We start from the raw sequence: 20,415 nt of genomic DNA, 5'->3' as shown, positions 1-20,415 counted from the left end.
ACAGGCATGAGCCACAGTGACCAGCCTAGTTTTTATTTTCTTTTTTCCTTCCTTCCTTCCTTCCTTCCTTCCTTCCTTCCTTCCTTCCTTCCTTCCTTCCTTCCTTCCTTCCTTCCTTCCTTCCTTCCTTCCTTCCTTCCTTCCTTCTTTCTCTCTCTCTCTCTCTCTCTCTCTCTTTCTCTCTTTCTCTCTTTCTTTTTTTTGATGGAGTCTCACTCTTGTTGCCCAGGCTGGAGTGCAATGGCATGATCTTGGCTCACTGCAACCTCCGCCTCCCGGGTTCAAGCGATTCTCCTGCCTCAGTCTCCCGAGTAGCTAGGATTACAGGCGCCCACCACATGCCCAGCTAATTTTTTGTATTGTTAGTAGAGATGGGGTTTCACCAGGTTGGCCAGGCCAGGTCTCGAACTCCTGACCTCAGGTGATCCACCTGCCTCAGCCTCCCAATCTTTTCACTTTTTTAATGCTAACTTTTGAGACATTCTTAAATTTAAATTAAATGTATTGTACTATTATTCATTTACATACATTGGTCTTGTATCTAGCGACTTTGCTGCATAAGTTTCCTTTGAATTTTCTATGAGGATGAGCATATCGTCTGTGAACATTGACAGTTTTGTAGTTTTTCATTCTAATTCTGACACCTCATTTTTTTTCTTGTCTTGGTGCACTGTCTAGGGACTTGATGACATAGAAGTGATGATAGTGATATTCTCGTCTAATTTGAAAGCGAATGATTCTAACATTTTATCATTACATATGCTATTTGTTGGAAATACAGCTTATCAGGGTAAGGAAGTTCTCTGTTAGTTTGCAAAGAGGTTTTGTTTTTGTTTTTGTTTGTTTTATAATTATAATGATTTTTACCATTTTTTTCTGCATTTATTGAAATAATGTGTTTATTTCCCACTTTTATCAATGAAGTAAATTATACTTATAGATTTTGTAATGTTAAACCACCCTTGCATTACTGGGATATAGCTTGCTTTTGTTGTCTTACATATATATTCTTAATCTGTTTAGTTTCATCATCAAAGTTACAGTTGAACCACAATGAGATACCATCACACACATACTAGAATGGCTAAAATTAAAAAGATTGGCAATACTAAATATTGGAGAAGGTTTGGAGAAACTGCAGCTCTCATATGTTGCTGGTAGAAATGCAAAATCGTACAACTGCTTTGGAAAGCAGTTTTGCAGCTTTTTATAAAGTCAAACATGCTCTTGCCACACAACCAGAAATTCCACTCGTAGGTGGGATTCCTAGAAAAATGAAAACTTGTGGTTGCATAAAGACTTACACCCGAGTACAGCTTGATTCATATAGTCCCAAACTAGAAACAACCCCAATGTCCAAAACTGGTGAATTGATAAACAAACTGTGGTATATAGAATACTACTCCACAATAAAAAGGAATAAACTACTCATGTATACAACTACATGGGTGATATCTTAAAAGCATTATGCCAAATGAAAGAGTCCAGACACAGCTGGGCATGGTTGCTCACACCTGTAATCCCAGCACTTTGGGGAGCCAAGGTCAGAGGATTGCTTCAGCCCAGGAGTTTGACACCAGCCTAGGCAAGATCGGTGAGATGTGAAGCAGAGGGTAGGGGAGGGTAAGGGAGGGGAGGGGAAGGGAGGGGAAGGGAGGGAAGGGAGGGGAGGGGAGGGGAAGAGAAGGAAAGGGAGGGGAGGGGAGGGGGCAAGGGAAAGGAAGGGAACGGAGGGGAAGGGAAAGGAAGGGAGGGGAAGGAAGGGGAGGGGAAGGAAGGGGATGGGAGGGGAAAGGGAAGGGAAGGGGAAGGGAGGGGAGGGGAGGGGGAAGGGAAAGGAAGGGAAGGGGGGAAGGGAAGGAAAGGCAGGGGAAGGGAGGAGAAGGGGAAGGGAGGGGAGGGGAGGGGAGGGGGCAAAGGAAAGGAAGGGAGGGAAGGGAAGGAAAGGCAGGGGAAGGGAGGAGAAGGGGAAGGGAGGGGAGGGGAGGGGAGGGGGCAAAGGAAAGGAAGGGAGGGAAGGGAAGGGAAGGGAGGGGAAAGGAAGGGAGGGGAAGGGAGGGGAGGGGAGGGGGGAAGGGAAGGAAAAAGAAGGGAGGGGAAGGGAGGGGGGAAGGGAAGGGAAAAGAAGGGAGGGGAAGGGAGGGGAAGGGAAGGGAGGGGAAGAGAGAAAGAGAAGAGAGAGAGAAAGAGAGAAAGAGAGAAAGGAAGGAAAGGAAAGGAAAGGAGGGAACAGGGACGGGAAGGAACAAGGAAGGGAAGGGAAGAAGGCAGGCAGGCAGGTAAGAGTTCAGACACAAAAGACTACATATTGTATGATTTCCTTTATATGAACTTATAGAAAAGCAAAAACTATAGGAAGAGAAAGCAGATCAGTAGAGGGCAGGGCATTGACTGCAAAGAGGCACAAGATAATGTTTTGAAGTGATTGAAATGTTCTATATTATCATGATTACACATTTATCAAACTCTATACCTAGAAGTGGTAAATATCATTATATATGAATTGTACCTTTTTAAAAGTGATACTCACTTTCTAAATAAGTTTGCATAAAACAGCAATTTTCAGTTTCTTAAAGGTTTAGTAAAACTTGCCAAGTAAAACCATGTGGGCCTGTTTCTTTTTGGGGGCATGTTTTAATTCTGCTTCAATTTTGTATTAGGGTTCTCCAGAGAGACAGAAATGGGAGATGATATATACATATATGAGAGGGGATTGATTGACTATGGGAATTGGCTCACATGATTATGGAGACTGAGAAGTCCCATAACAGGCCGCCTGCACGCTGTGGACTCAGTTATACCAACGCTGTGTCTCAGCCCAATTCTGAAAGCCTCGGAACCAGGGAAGACCACTCTCATCCTGAGGCCAAAGGCCTGAGAACCTGGGAGGCTACTGGTGCATGTCTCGAGTCCAAAGACCAGAAAGCCTGAAGCTCTGATGTCCAAGGGCAGAAGAAAGGTGGTGTCTCACCTCCAGGGGAAAGAGAAAGCAAATTTGCCTGTCCCCTGCCTTTTTGTTCTATCCAGGCCCCAGTCAATTAGATGATGCCCATCCACACTGAGAGTGGATCTTCCCCACTCAATCCAACTCACATGCCAATCTCCTGCCAAAACGCCCTCATGGCACACCCAGAAACAATGCTTTATCAGCCATCCAGGTGTCCCTGAATCCACTTGGATCAAGACCTAAAATTAACCATTATCGATTGTGTTAATGGCTACAATCTATTTAGGTTTTCTATTTTTTTGAGTGACTTCCCAGAAAGTCACCCATATTTGCATAAACTCTTTGATGATATTCTCTTAGGTGTTAAATAATGATCCTCCCACATATCATTTTGGTCTTTTTCTAATTCCCACTATTGTTTGTGTTTTCTCTCTCTTTTTCCCTTTCTGGTATTTCCTCAGTTTGGGCAATTTTATTCAGCTCTTATAAACAACCAGCTCTAGATTTTGTTGTTCATCTTTATTTCATTGCTGCTGATGAGAAATCTGCTGTTATTTTAATATGGTTTCTACTCCTTTTACCTCCTTGTTGTTTTAAACACATTGGATTTATTTTATGGACTTTTCCACACTGTTCTACAACCAAGCTTTTGAAGTGCTAATTTCCCCATTTGCTGTCTGTACTAAGTTGCCTCAAGGTTAAACCATGCCCTCATGTGGTCTGTAATTTTTATTGTGAGCTCATCTTCAGCAAGGCTTCCCCCCAGCCATCCCTATGGGAATCCTATATACTCTGGCTCCTGGAAGAATCTCTGGAAAGTGGTTTTGGATTTGATTCAGCTGGGTGAGCTAGAAGTTCATCGGTCCAGGATCTGATTTTACATTAAATTCTTAGCTCAGGATTTCTCCCCCTTGGGGATGTTAGAAACTTAGATTCTGTACCTGTGGGCAGCTCATTCTTCGGTCTTTGTTTTTTTTGGAGGAGACCCTCCTCCACCTTCCTAGACAATCTGGGCAGAGCTAAATGTCCTGGCAATTTTTGGGGCTGGTAGTTGGCAAATTTTAGCCTCCCCTTCGTGGAGGGGGAGTCTCAGTGCCAACTTCTGGCCTTGCCAGGGCCCAAGACCGCATTTTACAGTCCATGGGTGGGCATTAAAATTCCAGACTTGAGCTGTGATGGCACATATCTGGATCCAGTACCCCCTGGTTCTCCTTAGTATTAGTTCACAAGCTCAAGGCTTTGAGTTTCAGTTCCCTGGGGATTTCCTTCTCGCTTATAAGTCAATGATGTATTTTAAAACCTTCTGAAGTGCTGACAGTTGGTACTCCGTTGCCAAAACTAGAAGTCTCAAATTCAGTACATATTTTTTCATCCCCCTCCCTTTCCTAGGGGTGGTATTGGAAAGCTTTAACACCCCCGCCCCACATTATGGATGGAGGAGAGGAGGGAAAGCTGCCTCTTTCTATTATTCTGCATTTCCCAGTATGCTGCAATGAGCACAAATTATTTTTCCAACTGCATTGTGTGTGTGTGTGTATATATATGTATTTGTATATGTATATATATGTGAACTTTAATTTTAAAAATCAACAAAAGATAACCTATATATAAAGAAAAAATATACTTTAGACCAGAGCATTTCATGGAAGAGGGAGGCCAACAGTGAATTTCCTCCCCTCTCCCTGGGATGGCTTTCTTTGCTTCTTCCTGGGGCACAAGCCAGCCTGCCCCAGGCTTTTGCAATGTTCTATTTTTGTTTCATTATTTAACTGTGTCCCATATACACTGCTAAGTGGAGTGCTCAGTTCCATCGTTTAATGGATAACTGACCTCTGTCTGCAAAAGCCCAAGTCACATGGAGCTCAGCAGGCCATTAATGGGGTCCTCAGACCCCCTCCCCCAGTCCATTTCAGTCTGAGGCCAAAAGAGCAGGGATGTGGACAAGTCTTTCAAGGGAAGACACAGAAGGGTTACAGAATGGAGGGCAGGAAGACCGGCTGGGGTGGAGTCCACTTACAGCCTGCTTTTGGGAGCTGAGGGGCTGCCTGGCTACAGGAGCTTTCTCACCTCTCCTGACCCCTTTATGATCTACTGAACTCAGCTCCAGGCTGGATTGACTTGGAGCTGTACTGGGACCCACCTCCTGGAGGATTAGGGGATTTTAATTCTTCTTCCTCTTCTTTCATTATTTAATTTCTAGACCTTCGCAGTGATCTAAACTGTATCTTTTGACCACTTGACCCCAAAAAGATCACACACCCAGGAGCTTGGAAAGACAACGGCAGAATCATCAGGCAAGAGGGAGAAAGGGTACGTCACAGAGGTGTGTGCGCCTCCATTGCCTGACCTTGACCCTGGGATTCACAGTGTTTTACCCAACGCTCTCCTATGGGGTTGTGACCTCCGTGGCTCCTTCCATCAAGCCCAGGAAGATGACATTATGCGTGGCGTGACCCATCTCACCTGTGAGAACACAGAAGCTGAGAGGGGTGTCCTGCCCAGGGAGGCTAGGGCAGGACCTGAACTTCGTGCCTTCTGGGGTGTGGTCCCCCACCTGTGTTCAGCCATTCAGCCCGCAGAGGTAGGGTGCATTCCCCAGGCAGATCCCAGAGCACAGCCCAAGGCCACTCAGCCAGGAAGTGTAATCCCAAGATTCAGGGTTGGGCACCCTGAGAGAGGGGCTCCCGGCCACCACCCCACTGCTAGATCTGCCCTCCCGGGGTGGGAACATGGCTGCCTTCTGTGTTCCTGCCCCGCCTTCCTGGGCTGGCTCCATCTGGCCTGCTGGCCTCCTCCTCCTCTGCCCCTCCCGTCCCAGTGCAGCTAAACCTACCCCTGCCCCCAACCCCGGCGCCTCAGAGGATGAGTGTTCCTCACCCTCCCCACAACAATCCATCCATCAGGATGGAGAAGGCCGTTCCCATCCGGAGGGAAGAGGGGGCGGAGGAAATCGATCACCGGGAATGATGTCTCTGTATTCTGCCTCCCCTGGTTTATTTCCCTCTGCAGAGGCAGGCGGGGAAAATGTTGGCTGCAGTTTTGACATGAATTGATCCTGAAGCTGGGTGAACCCAGTGGTACTCCTGTAATGGGCAGCCATGGCCTGCCAGCTCTAGGGCTGACAACAAGCACTCAATCAATGCACACGGCGGCAGCCCATTCATCTGATCGCACCCCAGAAGGCACAAAGTTCAGGTCCTGCCCTGGCCTTCCTGGGGAGGACACTGCTCTCAGCATGTGTCACCCATCATGTCATCTTCCTAAGCTTAATCGAAGGAGCCAAGGAGGTCACAGCCCCCTAGGAAAACACTGGGTAAACACCGTTAATTGCAAGGTCAAGGTCAGACCTCCTGACTTCTCCTTGCATCCAGCACTGGGGCCTGCTCAGCAGGGTCTGAACGTGGGTCACCAGCTGGCGTAGGGCTGGGGTAGAAGGTCAAAGGAGGGGAGCAGGGCCACTACCAGGACCTCAAATTCATCTCCCCTGCCAAGGTAAAAGCTCCTACCCAACTCGGACTCAAATGCCTTCAAAACTGAGCAGAAATCCCAGTGGCGCGCATGGTCCTATCAGCCAGTAACACTTTGGTCTGAATCTGGAGAGGCTTGTCCTCAGTGAGGATGGTCCCAACATTGTTTCAGGGATGTGGTAGGGTATATGAGGTGACCATGTGCAGGGCCCAGCCCACACCTGGGACTGTCTCCCCTGCCGATTAAGCCGGGTTCTGGCCTTGGCCCTGCAGCCCCCATCTGACGGTGTGACATTCGATGGTGTGCTCTCCCTGAAGCTTCAGTCACCGACGGAGCCCTCCGTCTTCTCACCTGGGACTGCTTCCTTTGTATTCCCAGGTGAGACAACACTGGGAGATCACACTTCCTTGCAGAAGGGCTAAGACCATGAAACATGGCAGTGTATGTGGAGGTGGGCCCAGTGCCTGGCACATGGCCGCTGCTCTCCCGTCAAGCTTCTGGAAGTTTCCCTCAATCCTTGGAATAAGGGGAGAACACAGGGACACCCAGAAATGGAGCAACGTCCCTTAGGAAGGATTCAGAGTGGGCAGCAACCAGTCACAGAGGGCTGGGCTGTCGGGTTCAGATTCAGAAAAAAAGATCAAGAACCCCTGCTACCGGCGGTCTCAGGTAGAGCCGGAGTTGAAGGTGGGTGGGAGCAACCAGGTTGTCTCAACATGAAGGGTGAGAAAAAAAGACATTTTCCATGCACAGAGCAAATCCCACCCTTCTCCAGGAAACAACACTCCTTCCAGGAAGCCGGTGGGGGCCCACCTGACCCCATCACTCACAGCCCACCCCGGCCAGGAGTCTGGGCTCCATCAGAGAGACATGCCCTGTGCCCTGGAAGGAGGGAGCTGGCCTTGGTGCTGTGCATCTGCCGGCCCCAGAGCACCTGGCACGCCCTTTCTGCAGAGCAAGGGTGAGGTTGGCCCAGACATCTTCACCTCTGGGATGAAGAGGTGCAAGGGAGGGCTGCCCACCAGGGAACAGATACCTATTTTGAGACCAAGTAAGATTTACATAGGAAGTCCCCTGTCTCCTAGGGCCCTGGCTGGGGGAAAGTGGGTGAGGGGGTGTCTGGATATATCACCCTAGGGGGAAGGTGATATGGTTTGGCTGTGTCCCCACCCAAATCTCATCTTGAATTGTAGCTCCCATAATCCCTATGTGTCATGGGAGGGACCCGGGGGGAGGTAATTGCATCATGGGGGTGGGTTTTTCCCCTTACTGTTCTCGTGATAGTAAGTCTCACGAGATCTGATGGTTTTAGAAAGGGCAGTTCCCCTGCACACACTCCCTTGCCTGCTGCCACGTAAGATGTGCCTTTGCTCCTCCTTCCCCTTCCACCACAATTGTGAGGGCTCCCCAGCCGTGTGGAACTCTGGGTCTATTAAACCTCTTTTTCTTTATAAATTATCCAGTCTCAGGTATTTCTTCATAGCAGTATGAAAAGGGACTAATACAGAAGCTATTGCTTTCTGGCACACCAACACTTACTGCCCATGAGTGGGGCCTCTGGAGGGCAAGTTGTGTCCAGGTACAGAAGTCCAAGGGACACTCTGGGAGACAGAGGGTGCCAGGTACACAGACAGGAGCCAGGAACAGAATGGAGCTCCTTCAAGCCTCAAGCCTCTGACTTTTCAGCCTCACATGAGCCATGAAGTGAACAGGTTGGTAGCTAAGTGTGCACAGTCCCTGAACGCAAACTCTGGCTCTGCCACCAAGCAGGTGTGTGGCTTTTGACAAGTTTGCTTCACTGCTTAGTGCCTCCACATGTGTATCTGTAAAACATGGGTAACCACACTTCCAAAGGTTTTCAGGAAAATCGTAAGTTTTGGCGAGGATGTGGAGAAATTGGAACCCTCATACTTTGCAGGCTGGCCCATAAAATGATGCAACCACTGTGGAAAACAGTTTGGTGGTGCCTTGGGAAGTTGCACACAGTTACCAGACAATCCAGCAACCCCGTTCCTAGGGATATACCCAAGAGAATTGAAAGCAAGTGTTCAGACAAATATTTGTACATGAATGTTCATCATGCATTATTCGTAAGTCCAAAGGTAGAAATAACCCAAATTTCCATTCGTGTGGTAGCATGCCTGACTAGTACTTTGTTCCATTTTATGGCTAGATAATATTCCATTTCATAAATGGACACACTGTGGTACATCCATAAAATGGAATATTATCCAGCCATAAAATGGAAGGAAGCACAGATGCATGCTGCAACACGAATGAACCTTGAAAACATTATGTGCAGTGAAAGAAGCCAGACACAGGGGCCATATGTTGTATGATTATAATTCCATTTATGTAATATGTCCATAAAAGGCAAATCTAGAGGGACAGGAAGCAGATTAGAGGTTGCCAGGGACTTGGGAAAAGAGGGAATGGGAGTGACTTCTTCACGGGTGATGAAAATATTCTGAAACTAGAGAGTGCTGAGAGTTGCACAATATTTGAATGTATTAAATGCCACTGAATCACACATTTTAAAATGGTTAAAATGGTAGATTTTATGTTATGTGTATTGTGCCACAATAAAAACCCCTAAATATTGCATCTATTTATATCAAAGAATATGATTCACCATGATTTAAAAAACGCATACCCAAAGTGTATGCATATAAGCAATTATGAGGGGCAGGGAGGTTGCTGGGGGAGGATATTAAAAGAGACTGGAAGCAAAGTGCTTGGCATAGAGTGAACCATGAAGTAACAGCTCAGTAAACACCAGCATCCCTCAGCTACCCCTCGTGTTAGAGAACATGCCTCTATTGGCCATGCCCTTTCACACATCACCTGGTCTTGGAGCCCCAAGAGGCAGGAGGTCAGGTCCTTAATGTCTTGCAACTGCACATTGTGGGCCAAGTGACCCTACCTCCCAGAGTGGATGGAGACAAGACCCCAGGGATGGGACTTGCCTTGAAGGTCTTAATAACTCACCTCCATGGAGGTCTGTGATTAGCATTGGGGGACACAAGCTTCTCGGGCCAAGGCAGATCTCCAAAGGGCAAAGGAGACACTGGGCATTGATTTCAGTGACTGTGGCATGAATGCTATTCAACAAGCAGGTAGTAAATATCCCTTTGGTGAGTCCCTGGTCTAGTGGGGTAGCTGGGAAGGCACCGATGTTGGTAGTGCAGGGGCAAGTTGGCTGATGGAGGTGTGCTGGGGATGCCACAGGAGCACAGACAAGGACCCCTAACTGGGGAACATCTGGGAAAGCTTCTGGGAGAAGCTGATCTTTGAGCTAGTCCATTCCATCACCTGGTTCTTATATGGAGAATAGTTTTTTGTTTTTTTAAAAAAATTTTACTTTAAGTTCTGGAATACATGTGCAGAACGTGCAGGTTTGTTACATAGGTATACATGTGCCATGGTGGTTTGCTGCACCTATCAAGCCATTATCTAGGTTTTAAGCCCTATATGCATTAGGTATTTGTCCTAATGTTCTCCTTCCCCTTGTCCCCAACCCCCCGCCCCCCGACAGATCCTGGTGTGTGTGATGTTCTCCTCCCTATGTCCATGTGTTCTCATTGTTCAACTCCTACTTACGAGTGAGAACATGCGGTGTTTGGTTTTCTGTTCCTGTGTTAGTTTGCTGAGAATGATGGTTTCCAGCTTCATCCACATCCCTGCAAAGGACATGAACTCATTCTTTTTATGGCTGCATAGTATTCCATGGTGTATATGTGCCACAGTTTCTTTATCCAGTCTATCATTGATGGGCATTTGGGTTGGTTCCAAGTCTTTGCTATTGTAAATAGTGCTGCAATCAACATACATGTGCATGTGTCTTTAGGGGAATAGTTTTTGTTTTAAATGAAGAGAAGAGAATTTTGGAAGAGTCAGACCCTGTGCTAGATATTTTGGTTACCTTTGCCTTTCACAAATTCCAAAGGTTCAGAAAGAACATGGGGCTCCTGAGGTTCAAATCCTGGACCTATGAGCTTGGTGACTTTGGATGACTTACTTAACCTCTCTGTGCCTCAGTTTCTTCACCTATGTGTTTCATGACAGTGACCTCATAGACATTCAGTAGAGCACTCAGTATGGGAAATCCAAAGTAGGAACTTGTCATCATCATAGCCATTCCCGTGCACACAATGGCTTTGGGGCCGAGATCACTGACACTACGATCACTGCCACTGTTGTCTATAAGGACCCGTTAACTTCTCTCTTCCCAGCCACAAATATCAGCTGAGCCTCGTTCAGACAATATGGAGAGGATATGATGAACTCTGTGTCCTCAGCACCAGGAAGACACAGTGAGTGGCTGTCAATATATCAAGGACCTCTTGCATGACATCTGTCTTCTCCTTTATAATTTTATCATCATGTCCATCTTATACAGTAGCTGCTCTCCTTCTCATTTTAGAATTAAGGAAACTGAGGCTCAAAGAGGTAAAATGACTCACCTAAGGCCACATGGAGCAGTTGAGCTCCAAATCCCATATTCCCTCTGTCCACTGCACAGTGCGTATGGCAGGGGCCCAGGACTAGTGAGTAATAGCCCAGGTTTGAATTCCCAAGCTAATGCCTACAGCAGAACTGGATGCCTGGTCTGAAAACACACATGATGATAAGGTATACCTCATAAGAATGAGACAACAGGATGCTTACAAAGACTTTGACAGTGATAAGCACCCAATGAGTATTAGCTTCTAGAATTACTCTATCATCCTGCTACCTCCTATCAGAGAACTACTGGTGACCCATGCTCCTGCAAGCATCTGGCTCTGGAAGGGACAGCACAGATCTGCTCTCTGATTCATCACTCCAGACCCCAGAGAGTATGGACAACTCCCCAGCCCAGGCTCTCTCCCCCGGAGTCAAGGTCTTCTTTCTTCCCAGCTGTGTCCCCCATGCCAAACTGCACAGACATAAATTCCAGGAGCAGCTCGTACTCTTTCTCTTGAGATCACCCAGTGTGAGAGCAATTCCAACACTGGCTTATTCCAGTGGTTCCTGCCTCCCCCCACCCAGGACCAGGCTGACAGCTGGCTTCCTTCCAGATAGGAGCAGCACCCTCCACCTGACCTCCACCACTATGCCAGCTGCCTTTGAGTTGGGAGCAGGCTGTTTCCACCCACGAAGGGCTCATGGAAGTCCCAACTCCTGGATCAGGACCACCCCTGCTGCGGCATCCTTGCTCCACAGTGATCCAGGCAGCCTGGGTTTAAACACAGGGGAAGATGGGAAACTCCCCATCAGCCAACGCCACGTGAGCAGAAGTCTTCCCACGACTGCACCATGTCTACCTCCTGGTAAGGTCTTTTCCTGCCAATTCAGATTTACTCTCTGGGATTATGGAGATAGGTCACATTTCCCAAACATTCTGCCAGAAACAGAAATTACTTCAACAACCAGAAAATAAAAACCAAAAGGAACAAGGGTCACTGAAGCACGAGCAACTTCCGTCCAACCTGTAGCTCTTGAAATGTCCTGTCCCCCTACGCCCTCCAAGCTTTTCCTCTCCCTCGTTTGGTGCCTTTACTTCTTTAGGTGCTGGACTTCAGAGTGGCGCAGTGAAAGCCTGCCCCCATTAGCATCAGAAGGGCCTAGGTTCAAATCCTGGCTTTGCCGTTTATCAGCCATGGGATTGTAGGCAAGCTACTGAGCCTTGGTTTCCTCATCCGTAAAATGGGAATCATAATACCCTCAACCAAGATTATGGTAGAGGATTCCATTAAATAGTGCAATACATGTCAAGTACAAGCTAGATGCTCCCAAAGTGGTGGGAGTTTTTATCGGCCACCATCTTTTGGAAATGTCCTAACACATCAGCCTCTTTCCAGTTGCTGGCATGCGGGACTGAAGACAGTGCTTTAGAAAAGTACTCAGCCAACTCATAGGCCATTTGTCCCACTTGCCCACTGGCCTGTTTGCCCCCAACAGTACCTGCTCTTTCTTCAAGAACTGACCCCCCTACCCTAGGAGTGGTCCTTATAGGCACATCGCCTGGTCCCAGCTGCTTGGCCAAAGGTGAACACCTGATGTAGCCAACTCCATCAGACGCTTCCTCTCAGGAAGGGCCTGGCTCTTTTTAAGGTCCAACAGATTGCCTGGGGCTCTTATGGCCTGAGGTCTGCAGAGGAAACTAGGTCTGCTGGCCCTGGCGTCAGAGACGCTGCAAGAGCTGTGGGTCCCGCCTCTCTTTAACTCCGGATTCCGGGTTCTCATGAAATCGGACTGTGAGGCCCATCCTTGAGTTCCAGGACACACCTGAGGCCTCTCATCAACTCTGCCTTTTTGCTTGAGCTACACTGAACAGAAGGAGCCTACAGGCTTGACTTCCGAGAGACCCGGGTTCAAATCTCAGCACTGCCACTTATTAAGTGGGTAACTGTGAGCAGTGGCTCAACCTCTCTGAGCCTTGGGCTTCTCATCTGTAAAGTTCCTTTATCTGCAACAACCACAAACCCTCCCGACAGTGCTCTTATTATCTGTCTTACCCATGCAGAAGACTGAGCAAGAGTCAGCAAGGAACTTGGTTAAGGTCCTGGGGTAGTGGGTGGTACAGGTCAGATATAAACTCTCCCAGGCCAGGATGCAACCCTCTCACCACCTTGCCTTGCCTGGTAGAGGCTGATAAGCTACTCCCCAACCCTGGAATCACTTTTATATTTCACAGGCCTCCTCGCAGACCACCAGCCCAGCCCATTTGGCAGTGAAGGTGAGGGCATGGCGGGCAGTGGGGCCGGGGAGAGCAGGGAGTTGAAGCCCCCCTAAACCACACTGGGAAAGTGGCACCCTCTTCTGGCCTTTACTTTTTGTGTGATGGAAGATACTCTGATTTCTCGCTTGGCTCCACAGCTCCATCCGCTCCGTGGTGCCCGTGTCCAGCTTGATTTTCAAATAATCACAGTCCCTTGAGCTCTGGAGCTGCAGGACCTGCCGAGGTTCTGGACGGGAAAACCTCTAAGGGAGGGACAGTTTAATTCCATAAAACATGCCTGACCCTTGACTCAGAGCAGATGTTCCAGAAATAGATTGTGGAGAAGATGAATCCTCTCCCATCCCGTCCTTTTACAGATGGGAAGCAGAGGCCCAGAGGAGTGTGGGGACTTGTCTAAGCTCATGCACAGTGAGAATCACTGGGCCTCAAACCCCTGTTGCCCCTCCTGAAGCCAGGGCTCCTCCTGTGGCAGCCCCCCTGAGAAGATTCCTGGGCAGGAGGCCTCCCTGCTGTCCTGCCCGGCTCTCCGTGCATAGGGCAGCGGGAGACAGCTCGGAGGATGCTCCTTTGGGCAGGTACAGAAAGGGCTGCCACCTGCTGGGCGTTACCTTCAGGTGAGTGGAAGGAGCCAATTCCGGCAGTGGGCATTTGGGGATGTTTTCCTGGATGGGCTGGGAAAGGAAAATCAATCTTGGAGCCCCCAAATCACTAAGCTAAAGGGAAAATCAAGCTGGGAACTGCTTAAGGCAAACTTGCCTCCCATTCTACTCAATGTCATCCCTCGGCTCAGAGATAGATGCATATCTGACTGCCTCTTTTGGAACGGCTAATCAGAAACTCAAACAAATGCAACCATTTGTCTCTCACCTACCTGTGACCTGGAAGCCCTCTCTGTGCTCTGCGTTGTCCTGCCTTTCTGGACAGAACCAATGTACATCTTACATATATTGATTGATGTCTCATGTCTCCCTGAAATGTATAAAACCAAGCTGTGCCCCAACCACCTTGGGCACACGTCGTCAGGACCTCCCGAGGCTGTGTCACCGGCACATGTCCTCATCCTTGGCAATATCAACTTCCTAAATTAACTGAGACCTGTCTCAGATATCGGAGGTTCACAGGCCTGCCCAGCAAAGTCACGTGGCTGTAACATCCCAACGTCATCGGAAGCCACAGGCTCTGGAAGACACACAACCTTTGACAGCCACTTACTCAGGGATCAAACAGGGCAAATGCACAAAGACACACTGGCAGACACACACACCTCCTGAGAGGGATCTCACACATCTGGAGCACACAGAGACACACCAGTGTGCCCGACAGTCCCAGGAAACTTCCTTCCTGGGATCTCGCTGTCACTGCGGCGCATCCCCAAGGAAGACATTCCCACGCAGGAGGAGCAGGGGGGTTCAACCATGAGAGTTATCAGGGAGGTGTCTGCGGATACCAGCAGCTGCTCCTCTTTTTTCAACTCTGGGGTATTTTTAAAACCCACATCTCCAGTGATGAGCCTGCCTCTGACATGTGCCTCTGGAATAATGTGAACCTGCCAGATGGGTTCATTGATGCTCCCTGGATTTAAGTCTTAGGGGTTCTGAGGCTGCAGAATCTTGCTAATGGAGCCTGTGCTGGCTGCCCCTGCTCAACCCCATGATCCTTCACTTGGGTTCAGGCTTAGCTTCCTCGGGAAGCCGGGGCAGCATCATCAGAGGGAACCCAGCAGGCTGGCCCTGAAGACCCTGGGAGATGCTGACTCTGAAAGGGCCGGACCTCCTCCTTAGCTCCAGAAGAGGGAGCGCTTGACTTCCCCTGACCTTCTGGGATACTGGCTTTGACCTCAGCAGATGGCATTGCTGCAGCTCAGTGAATAGATACACAAGTCCAGAGCACGCGCCCGTGGCTGGGCGGATTGGGAGGGGGCCACCTGCCCTCTGGCTTCTCGCTGGCACGCGTGCACAGAAAGGGGGCACTGAGGACAGCACTCCCAACAAAAGCCCTGCAAAGTGGGGATCACCAGTTCCCAGAGGAAACCGAGGGTGAGGGAGATTCTGTGGCTTGTCTAAGGCCACCCGGCTAGTAAGAGACTGTGCTAGGATTTGAACTCAGTTCTATGTGGCCCCGAAGTCCACATTTTAGTGTGGACAGTAGACAGTGGGCTGCCCATGCTCATTCCCCAACAGCGCTGCCCAAATTCCTTAACGCTTCTGGGCCTTGCTTTTCTCAACTGAGCAATCAAGTAAAGGAATAACACCCGATAGCACTTCAGTGCACATGCGCGGAATAGCCCTGGAGTGGCGTTTGTGCCTAGTAGGTAGTGAGCATTCACTGACCTCCCCTTTTTACTCACAGAGAAAGCTCACAGCCCTTGGTGATGGGGGACCCATCAGAGCCCAACCAGCTGCTCCCACATTGCCCACTCCCCAGACTCACTGTTCCTCCGTGTTCCTCCAGTTTCTCTTGCTGCAGCTGCTTTGCTCTTTCCCAGACCTCTCCCTCTCACTCTCTCCCCACCTTCCCATCTCTGATAAATGTCACCTGCGCAGTGAGGCCCTTCCTGGCGCTCCTTTTGAAAATGGCAACCCTGCCTCACCTGTGCTCTCTAAACCCTGACCCTGCTTGGTCTTTCTAGCATCTTCACCACACAGCCTCCTCCATTTTCCACTCCTACACCACATGTGTTGTTCATTTCTCTCTGTGGACTGCTTGCTCCTAAGAAACAGGATTGATTTTTGTCTTTCTTTCTAGCTGTATCCCCAGTGGTTCTCAACAGCAGACTACTTTGCCTCCCAGGGGATTTTTGGCAAGCTCTGGAGACATTTTTGGTTGTCAGAATGGGTGGGGGTGGCCTGGCATAGTGGTTTACGCCTGTAATCCCAGCACTTTGGGAAGCCGAGGCAGGTGGATCATGAGATCAGGAGATCGAGACCACCCTGGCCAACATGGGAAAACCCCATCTCTACTAAAAATATAAAAATTAGCCGGGCGTGGTGGCACATGCCTGTAATCCCAGCTACTTGGGAGGCTGAGGCAGGAGGTTTGCTTGAACCCAGGAAGTGGAGGTTGCAGTGAGCTGGGATCGCGCTACTGCATTCCAGCCTGGGTGAGAGAGTGAGACTCTGTCTCAAAAAAAAAAAAAAAAAAAAAAAAAGAATGGGTGGGGGCCTGGGGTGCTACTGGTATCTCATGGATAGAGACTAGCACTGTTACAGAGCATCCTACACTGCCCAGGACAGCCTCCCCTGCACCAAAGAGAAGAACAAGGCAGCCCTGAATGCCAATAATACTCCAGTCATATCCCTGTTACTTAGAACAGCAGCCAGCACATGCATAGCAGGTACTCAGTAAATGCTCATTATGGAAAAATGAGGAGCTGCTATCATCATTGTTGTCATCGTTAACTATTATTTAAGAACAGATGTGGTTGAGAATCATCCTTAGGGATGGTCCCTTGGGTGCTCATGGCCAATAGGTCACACTGGTGACTTAAAACATCTTTCTTTTGGTCTAGGCTCTGCCCCCTGGAGCATCCAGAAAAGGCAGCAAACTGCTCATTGCTGGGGCTTCACCAGCCAGGACCAGTCCACATCATCAAGCCTCCTGAGCGCCCAGGTGATACCAGCCTTCTCCTCCCCACAAGGAGCCTGGCCATGGGCTGCCGTGAGCAGCGACCCTCAGTCCTCACCCCTCCATCCTCCCTTCCACTTGTCCCCACACTGGAAAACTCAGGACCTTGTGCCCAACTGAGCAAGGAATCACCTCCACAGGCCTTTTCAGGGTGATCCCAGCCGAACTCTGCTCCCCCCAGGCCACTCTCAGCCCAGGAGACTCGTGGGACTGAGTGAATTATGCCATTTTTGCTTCTTTCAAGAAAGGGCAAGAAGAGTGACAGGGGAATTTTCAGGGAGGCACAGCCAGGCAGGGGATACTCTGTCATTGTGCTGACCTAACAAATTATCACTGACGATTTTAAACAGCCAGCGTGACCAGGCCAGCCTCTCCTAATGCAGAGGGCACCACCCATAGAACACACGAAACCCCACGTGGCGTGTTCTGAGCGGTGGGTAGAGCAGCATGAAAAGAAAAGATGCTTTTGCATCAAGGACTATTTCACCTCTCCAACAGGCTGCCGTAGCCCATCCCAGCCACAGGCCTGCCACCCACCCTGTATTCACACGGAGAATTCCTGCTTGAGATTCACAACTTTCCCTGCCTGAGGCCTGCCCCTTCCCCTCACCCCAAGCCTCTCCTTCTCCCTGGGGCCTTCTTGAGCTTAGCAGCTGGGCCTGTCTCTGCAGAACTGTGAGGCCGGCAAAGTACAATCTTCTCTCTGCTATACTCCCCAAGCTTCTCTTTCCCTCCTCTCTGTTCTGCCTTCTCTTTCTCTCCTCTCCAAGGTCCTGAAAGATTCTAAACAAGTCATTGATGCTAAGGCTTAGTAACTGACATAAGACTATGAACCACAGGAATAAGTCTCTAATGGTGGGATATTAAGCATCAGATGACTAGGTCTGGGGAAACAGGATGATATTTGGTGGGCAGGGGTTGTCCTGGTGCCCCTGAAGTCTCAAGTGGCTAGTCCCAATTCTGCCAGGGAGTAGGACTGGCCCAAAACTCAGAAAAGATGACAGAGCAGGCATGTGCCAAGTGTCAATGAACCAGGAGACTGTGTGGGGTGGGCCCAGGACACCAATGGCTGGGGGCAGAAGCTGGGGACAGAAGTGCCAGCTCCCCGCAGAGGCAGGGCTTGCTGGAGACTGGGTTGCATCCTCCATCCTCACTTTTTGGGAATCCAAGTTCAATCTGTGAACTACCCTGCTACTAAAATTCACACCACTTACCCCACCTCTAAGGATGGCATGAGGGATCCTAGCTACACAGCCACTTCCCTCAAGTCCAATGTCAGAGAGTCAGGCTGGGGGCTAGAGAAAGCAGAGGCTACAACACCAGCCCTGAACCTTTGTGACCTTACTTGATTCTCAAAACACCCTGCCAGACCCATCTTACAGATGAGGAAGCTGAGCCTCCAAGCGTTCTGTAAGTTGGACAATGTCACACAGTCAGGGACCTAGCAGGGTTTGGAGCGCATGTTTTCCACAACAGCCTAAGGCCAGTCTCTTCCAAACAAGCATGAACAATTCAGCCAATCTCTCCATGCACCAAGTCACAGAGCCCCAGCTTACAAGCCTGAGAACGGCTGAGCTCCCACAAGCCTGCTGTTGGCTTGTGGGGCCTTGGATGCAGCCAGCCAGGATGCTGGGGTTCTCACATCACCAACAGCCCCAGCCACAGCAGGTCCACATCCCTATCTTCCGTCGAACTGGACTACCCAGCCCCTCAGCACATCCACTGCCTTTCACATGACAAGAGGGAGGAGGTTTGGGGGTAGGGAGGTCTCAGGCACAAGCACAGATTTCACCCTGTTAGGCACACTGGCCCTGAGATGGGGTGTCCCCAAGCTACCTCTAAGGGCTGTGTTAGCAGAGAAGTGACGCAGAGCTAGGGCTTCTCAGGCAGCCAGGAGACTTTGGCATGAGGGGCTGGCTACAGGGTCTGGAAAGGGGTGCCACCAACCTGCCACTGAGATGCCTGTGGTCCTGAGATACTCTGAAACCAGGAAATCAGAGCCAATCCAGGTCCCATACCCACACCCAGGCAATCCAGGCTGTTAACTGATCAAGACCTGGGGTTTGTGGAGATGAGGGGAATGGGTGTGAGGTGGCCAGGAGGGGAAGCCTCATCTTGTGTTCCCCAGGATGGATGTGGAGCAGAAGCCAGCCTTGGTGACAGCTTGTATGTGACATCTGTCAAACTGAGACAGCTCCCACTTGGGGATCCTGTCCTGGGTCCTGCTCTAACCCAGTCACTGATAATCCATTGCAAAGTAGGTGAATCCCTTCCTTTCTGGGAACAAGGGCTTCCTCAATCACCAGTATGCCTGGCAGGTACTGGGGGCAGCCCCGGGGCAGCCCTGGAGAAGCTAGTCAGAATATGAGCTTCTTTCCTCCCCAGCCAGGCTCCCGGAATTATTTCTCAAATCATTTTCAGTCCTAGGAAGTGATAATTTGATTTCACTTTAACATTTTTAACAAGCTGCATCTTCATCAACTGCCAAATTAGGCTGAGAGCAAAGAGATCGGGTAATCACAATGAGGGGCTTTGGAGTGATTGGGGAAATCAAATTTGGGGTGTGCCTGGGGGGTTGACACTTCACACTCAGCACCTGCTGCGGGGTCCTCATCGCACCACCCTGATCACCCCCGTGAGTCCATCTCTGCTCAGTGGCTCCTGGCAGGGACACCTCCTCCTATTAACCCTCCCCACAGGCAGGAGAAGGAAACCCCAGGTCCCACAAGCTGGAGAAATGAGGCCAGCCTGCAGGCTGTGATAAGCGGGGAGTCGGACCCGCGTAGGCCGACAGCCCAGCTCAACAGGTGGTGGTGGGCTCATTCCTTCCTGCATTCTCCGGATAATTCTGCCAGCCCCATTCAAGTCCGACGTGGAAAAGTCTACCCTCAGCTTTGGCGTGGGTAAACTGCCTGGAAGCGACTGCAAAGAGGGGGCGTCATCATCTCCCCCGACACATCTTGGGACAGACAGATGGACAGACACACACGCACACGCGCACACACACGACCGCGCTCCCCATCACCCTGCCCCTTCCAAGGTGTGCGATCGCGGGGTCTCTCTGGCCCCTGCCCCTGGCTGGGCGGTCATGGGGGCACAGCCCGGCGCCGCGGCCCAGCACCAGTGGGAGACCGTCCCCCAGGGACCCCCAGGATGGAAGAGCTGGTCTCTCCCGGTCTTCCCGGCTCTTACCTCGCTGGAGCGGCCGCGACCCCCGACCCGGGTCCAGTGTCCCTCGCCGGCTGGGCGAGCGGGGCGGGAGGTACCGCGCTTATCTGCCCGGGACGCCCGCCCCGTCCAGTCAGCCCGAACCGCTCCGCGCCAGTGACCGTGGCCGCCGCCGCCGCAGCTCGCGCCCTGGACCCCGAGAGGGAGGGGCGGGCAGGGGGCGGGGCCGAGGGCGGGGCCTCCCCACCCCTGCGCTACCAGCTGCGGGCGGGGTTTGGGACCGATCGGATGCGGTCTCCCAGCCCGGGAGGTGAGCACCTCTGGGGTAAGCACCCTCGTGGGGGTGGCAGGTGAAGAGTTGGGGGCTGGCGTGGGAGAGGAGAGGCTTTCAGAGTCCGCATCGGGCTGGGAGGCCCGGCCTGGAGTCGGACTCACCTTCAAATTCCAGCAGCTGGGGCTGCTGCCTCTGCTGTTGCTGCTGCTT

The 20,415-nt window shown here is 50.4% G+C and overlaps 1 protein-coding gene across 2 annotated transcripts in view; it reads right to left on the bottom strand.

Moving 5' to 3' along the window:
- The window catches only part of LOC105469030 (calcium voltage-gated channel auxiliary subunit gamma 5), an 89,995-nt gene extending 69,884 nt beyond the window's left edge, over positions 1-20,111 (bottom strand). For both annotated transcript variants that reach the window (XM_071083487.1, XM_011719554.2), the window contains exon 1: positions 19,956-20,111. The gene's annotated coding sequence lies outside the window, so the exon portion shown is untranslated. The remainder of the gene's footprint in view (positions 1-19,955) is intronic.
- Between the last annotated feature and the right edge of the window lie 304 nt (positions 20,112-20,415).

This window comes from Macaca nemestrina, chromosome 17 (assembly GCF_043159975.1).
Source record: "Macaca nemestrina isolate mMacNem1 chromosome 17, mMacNem.hap1, whole genome shotgun sequence".
Taxonomy (NCBI): domain Eukaryota; kingdom Metazoa; phylum Chordata; class Mammalia; order Primates; family Cercopithecidae; genus Macaca; species Macaca nemestrina.
This window is presented reverse-complemented; position numbering and strand designations above follow the sequence as displayed.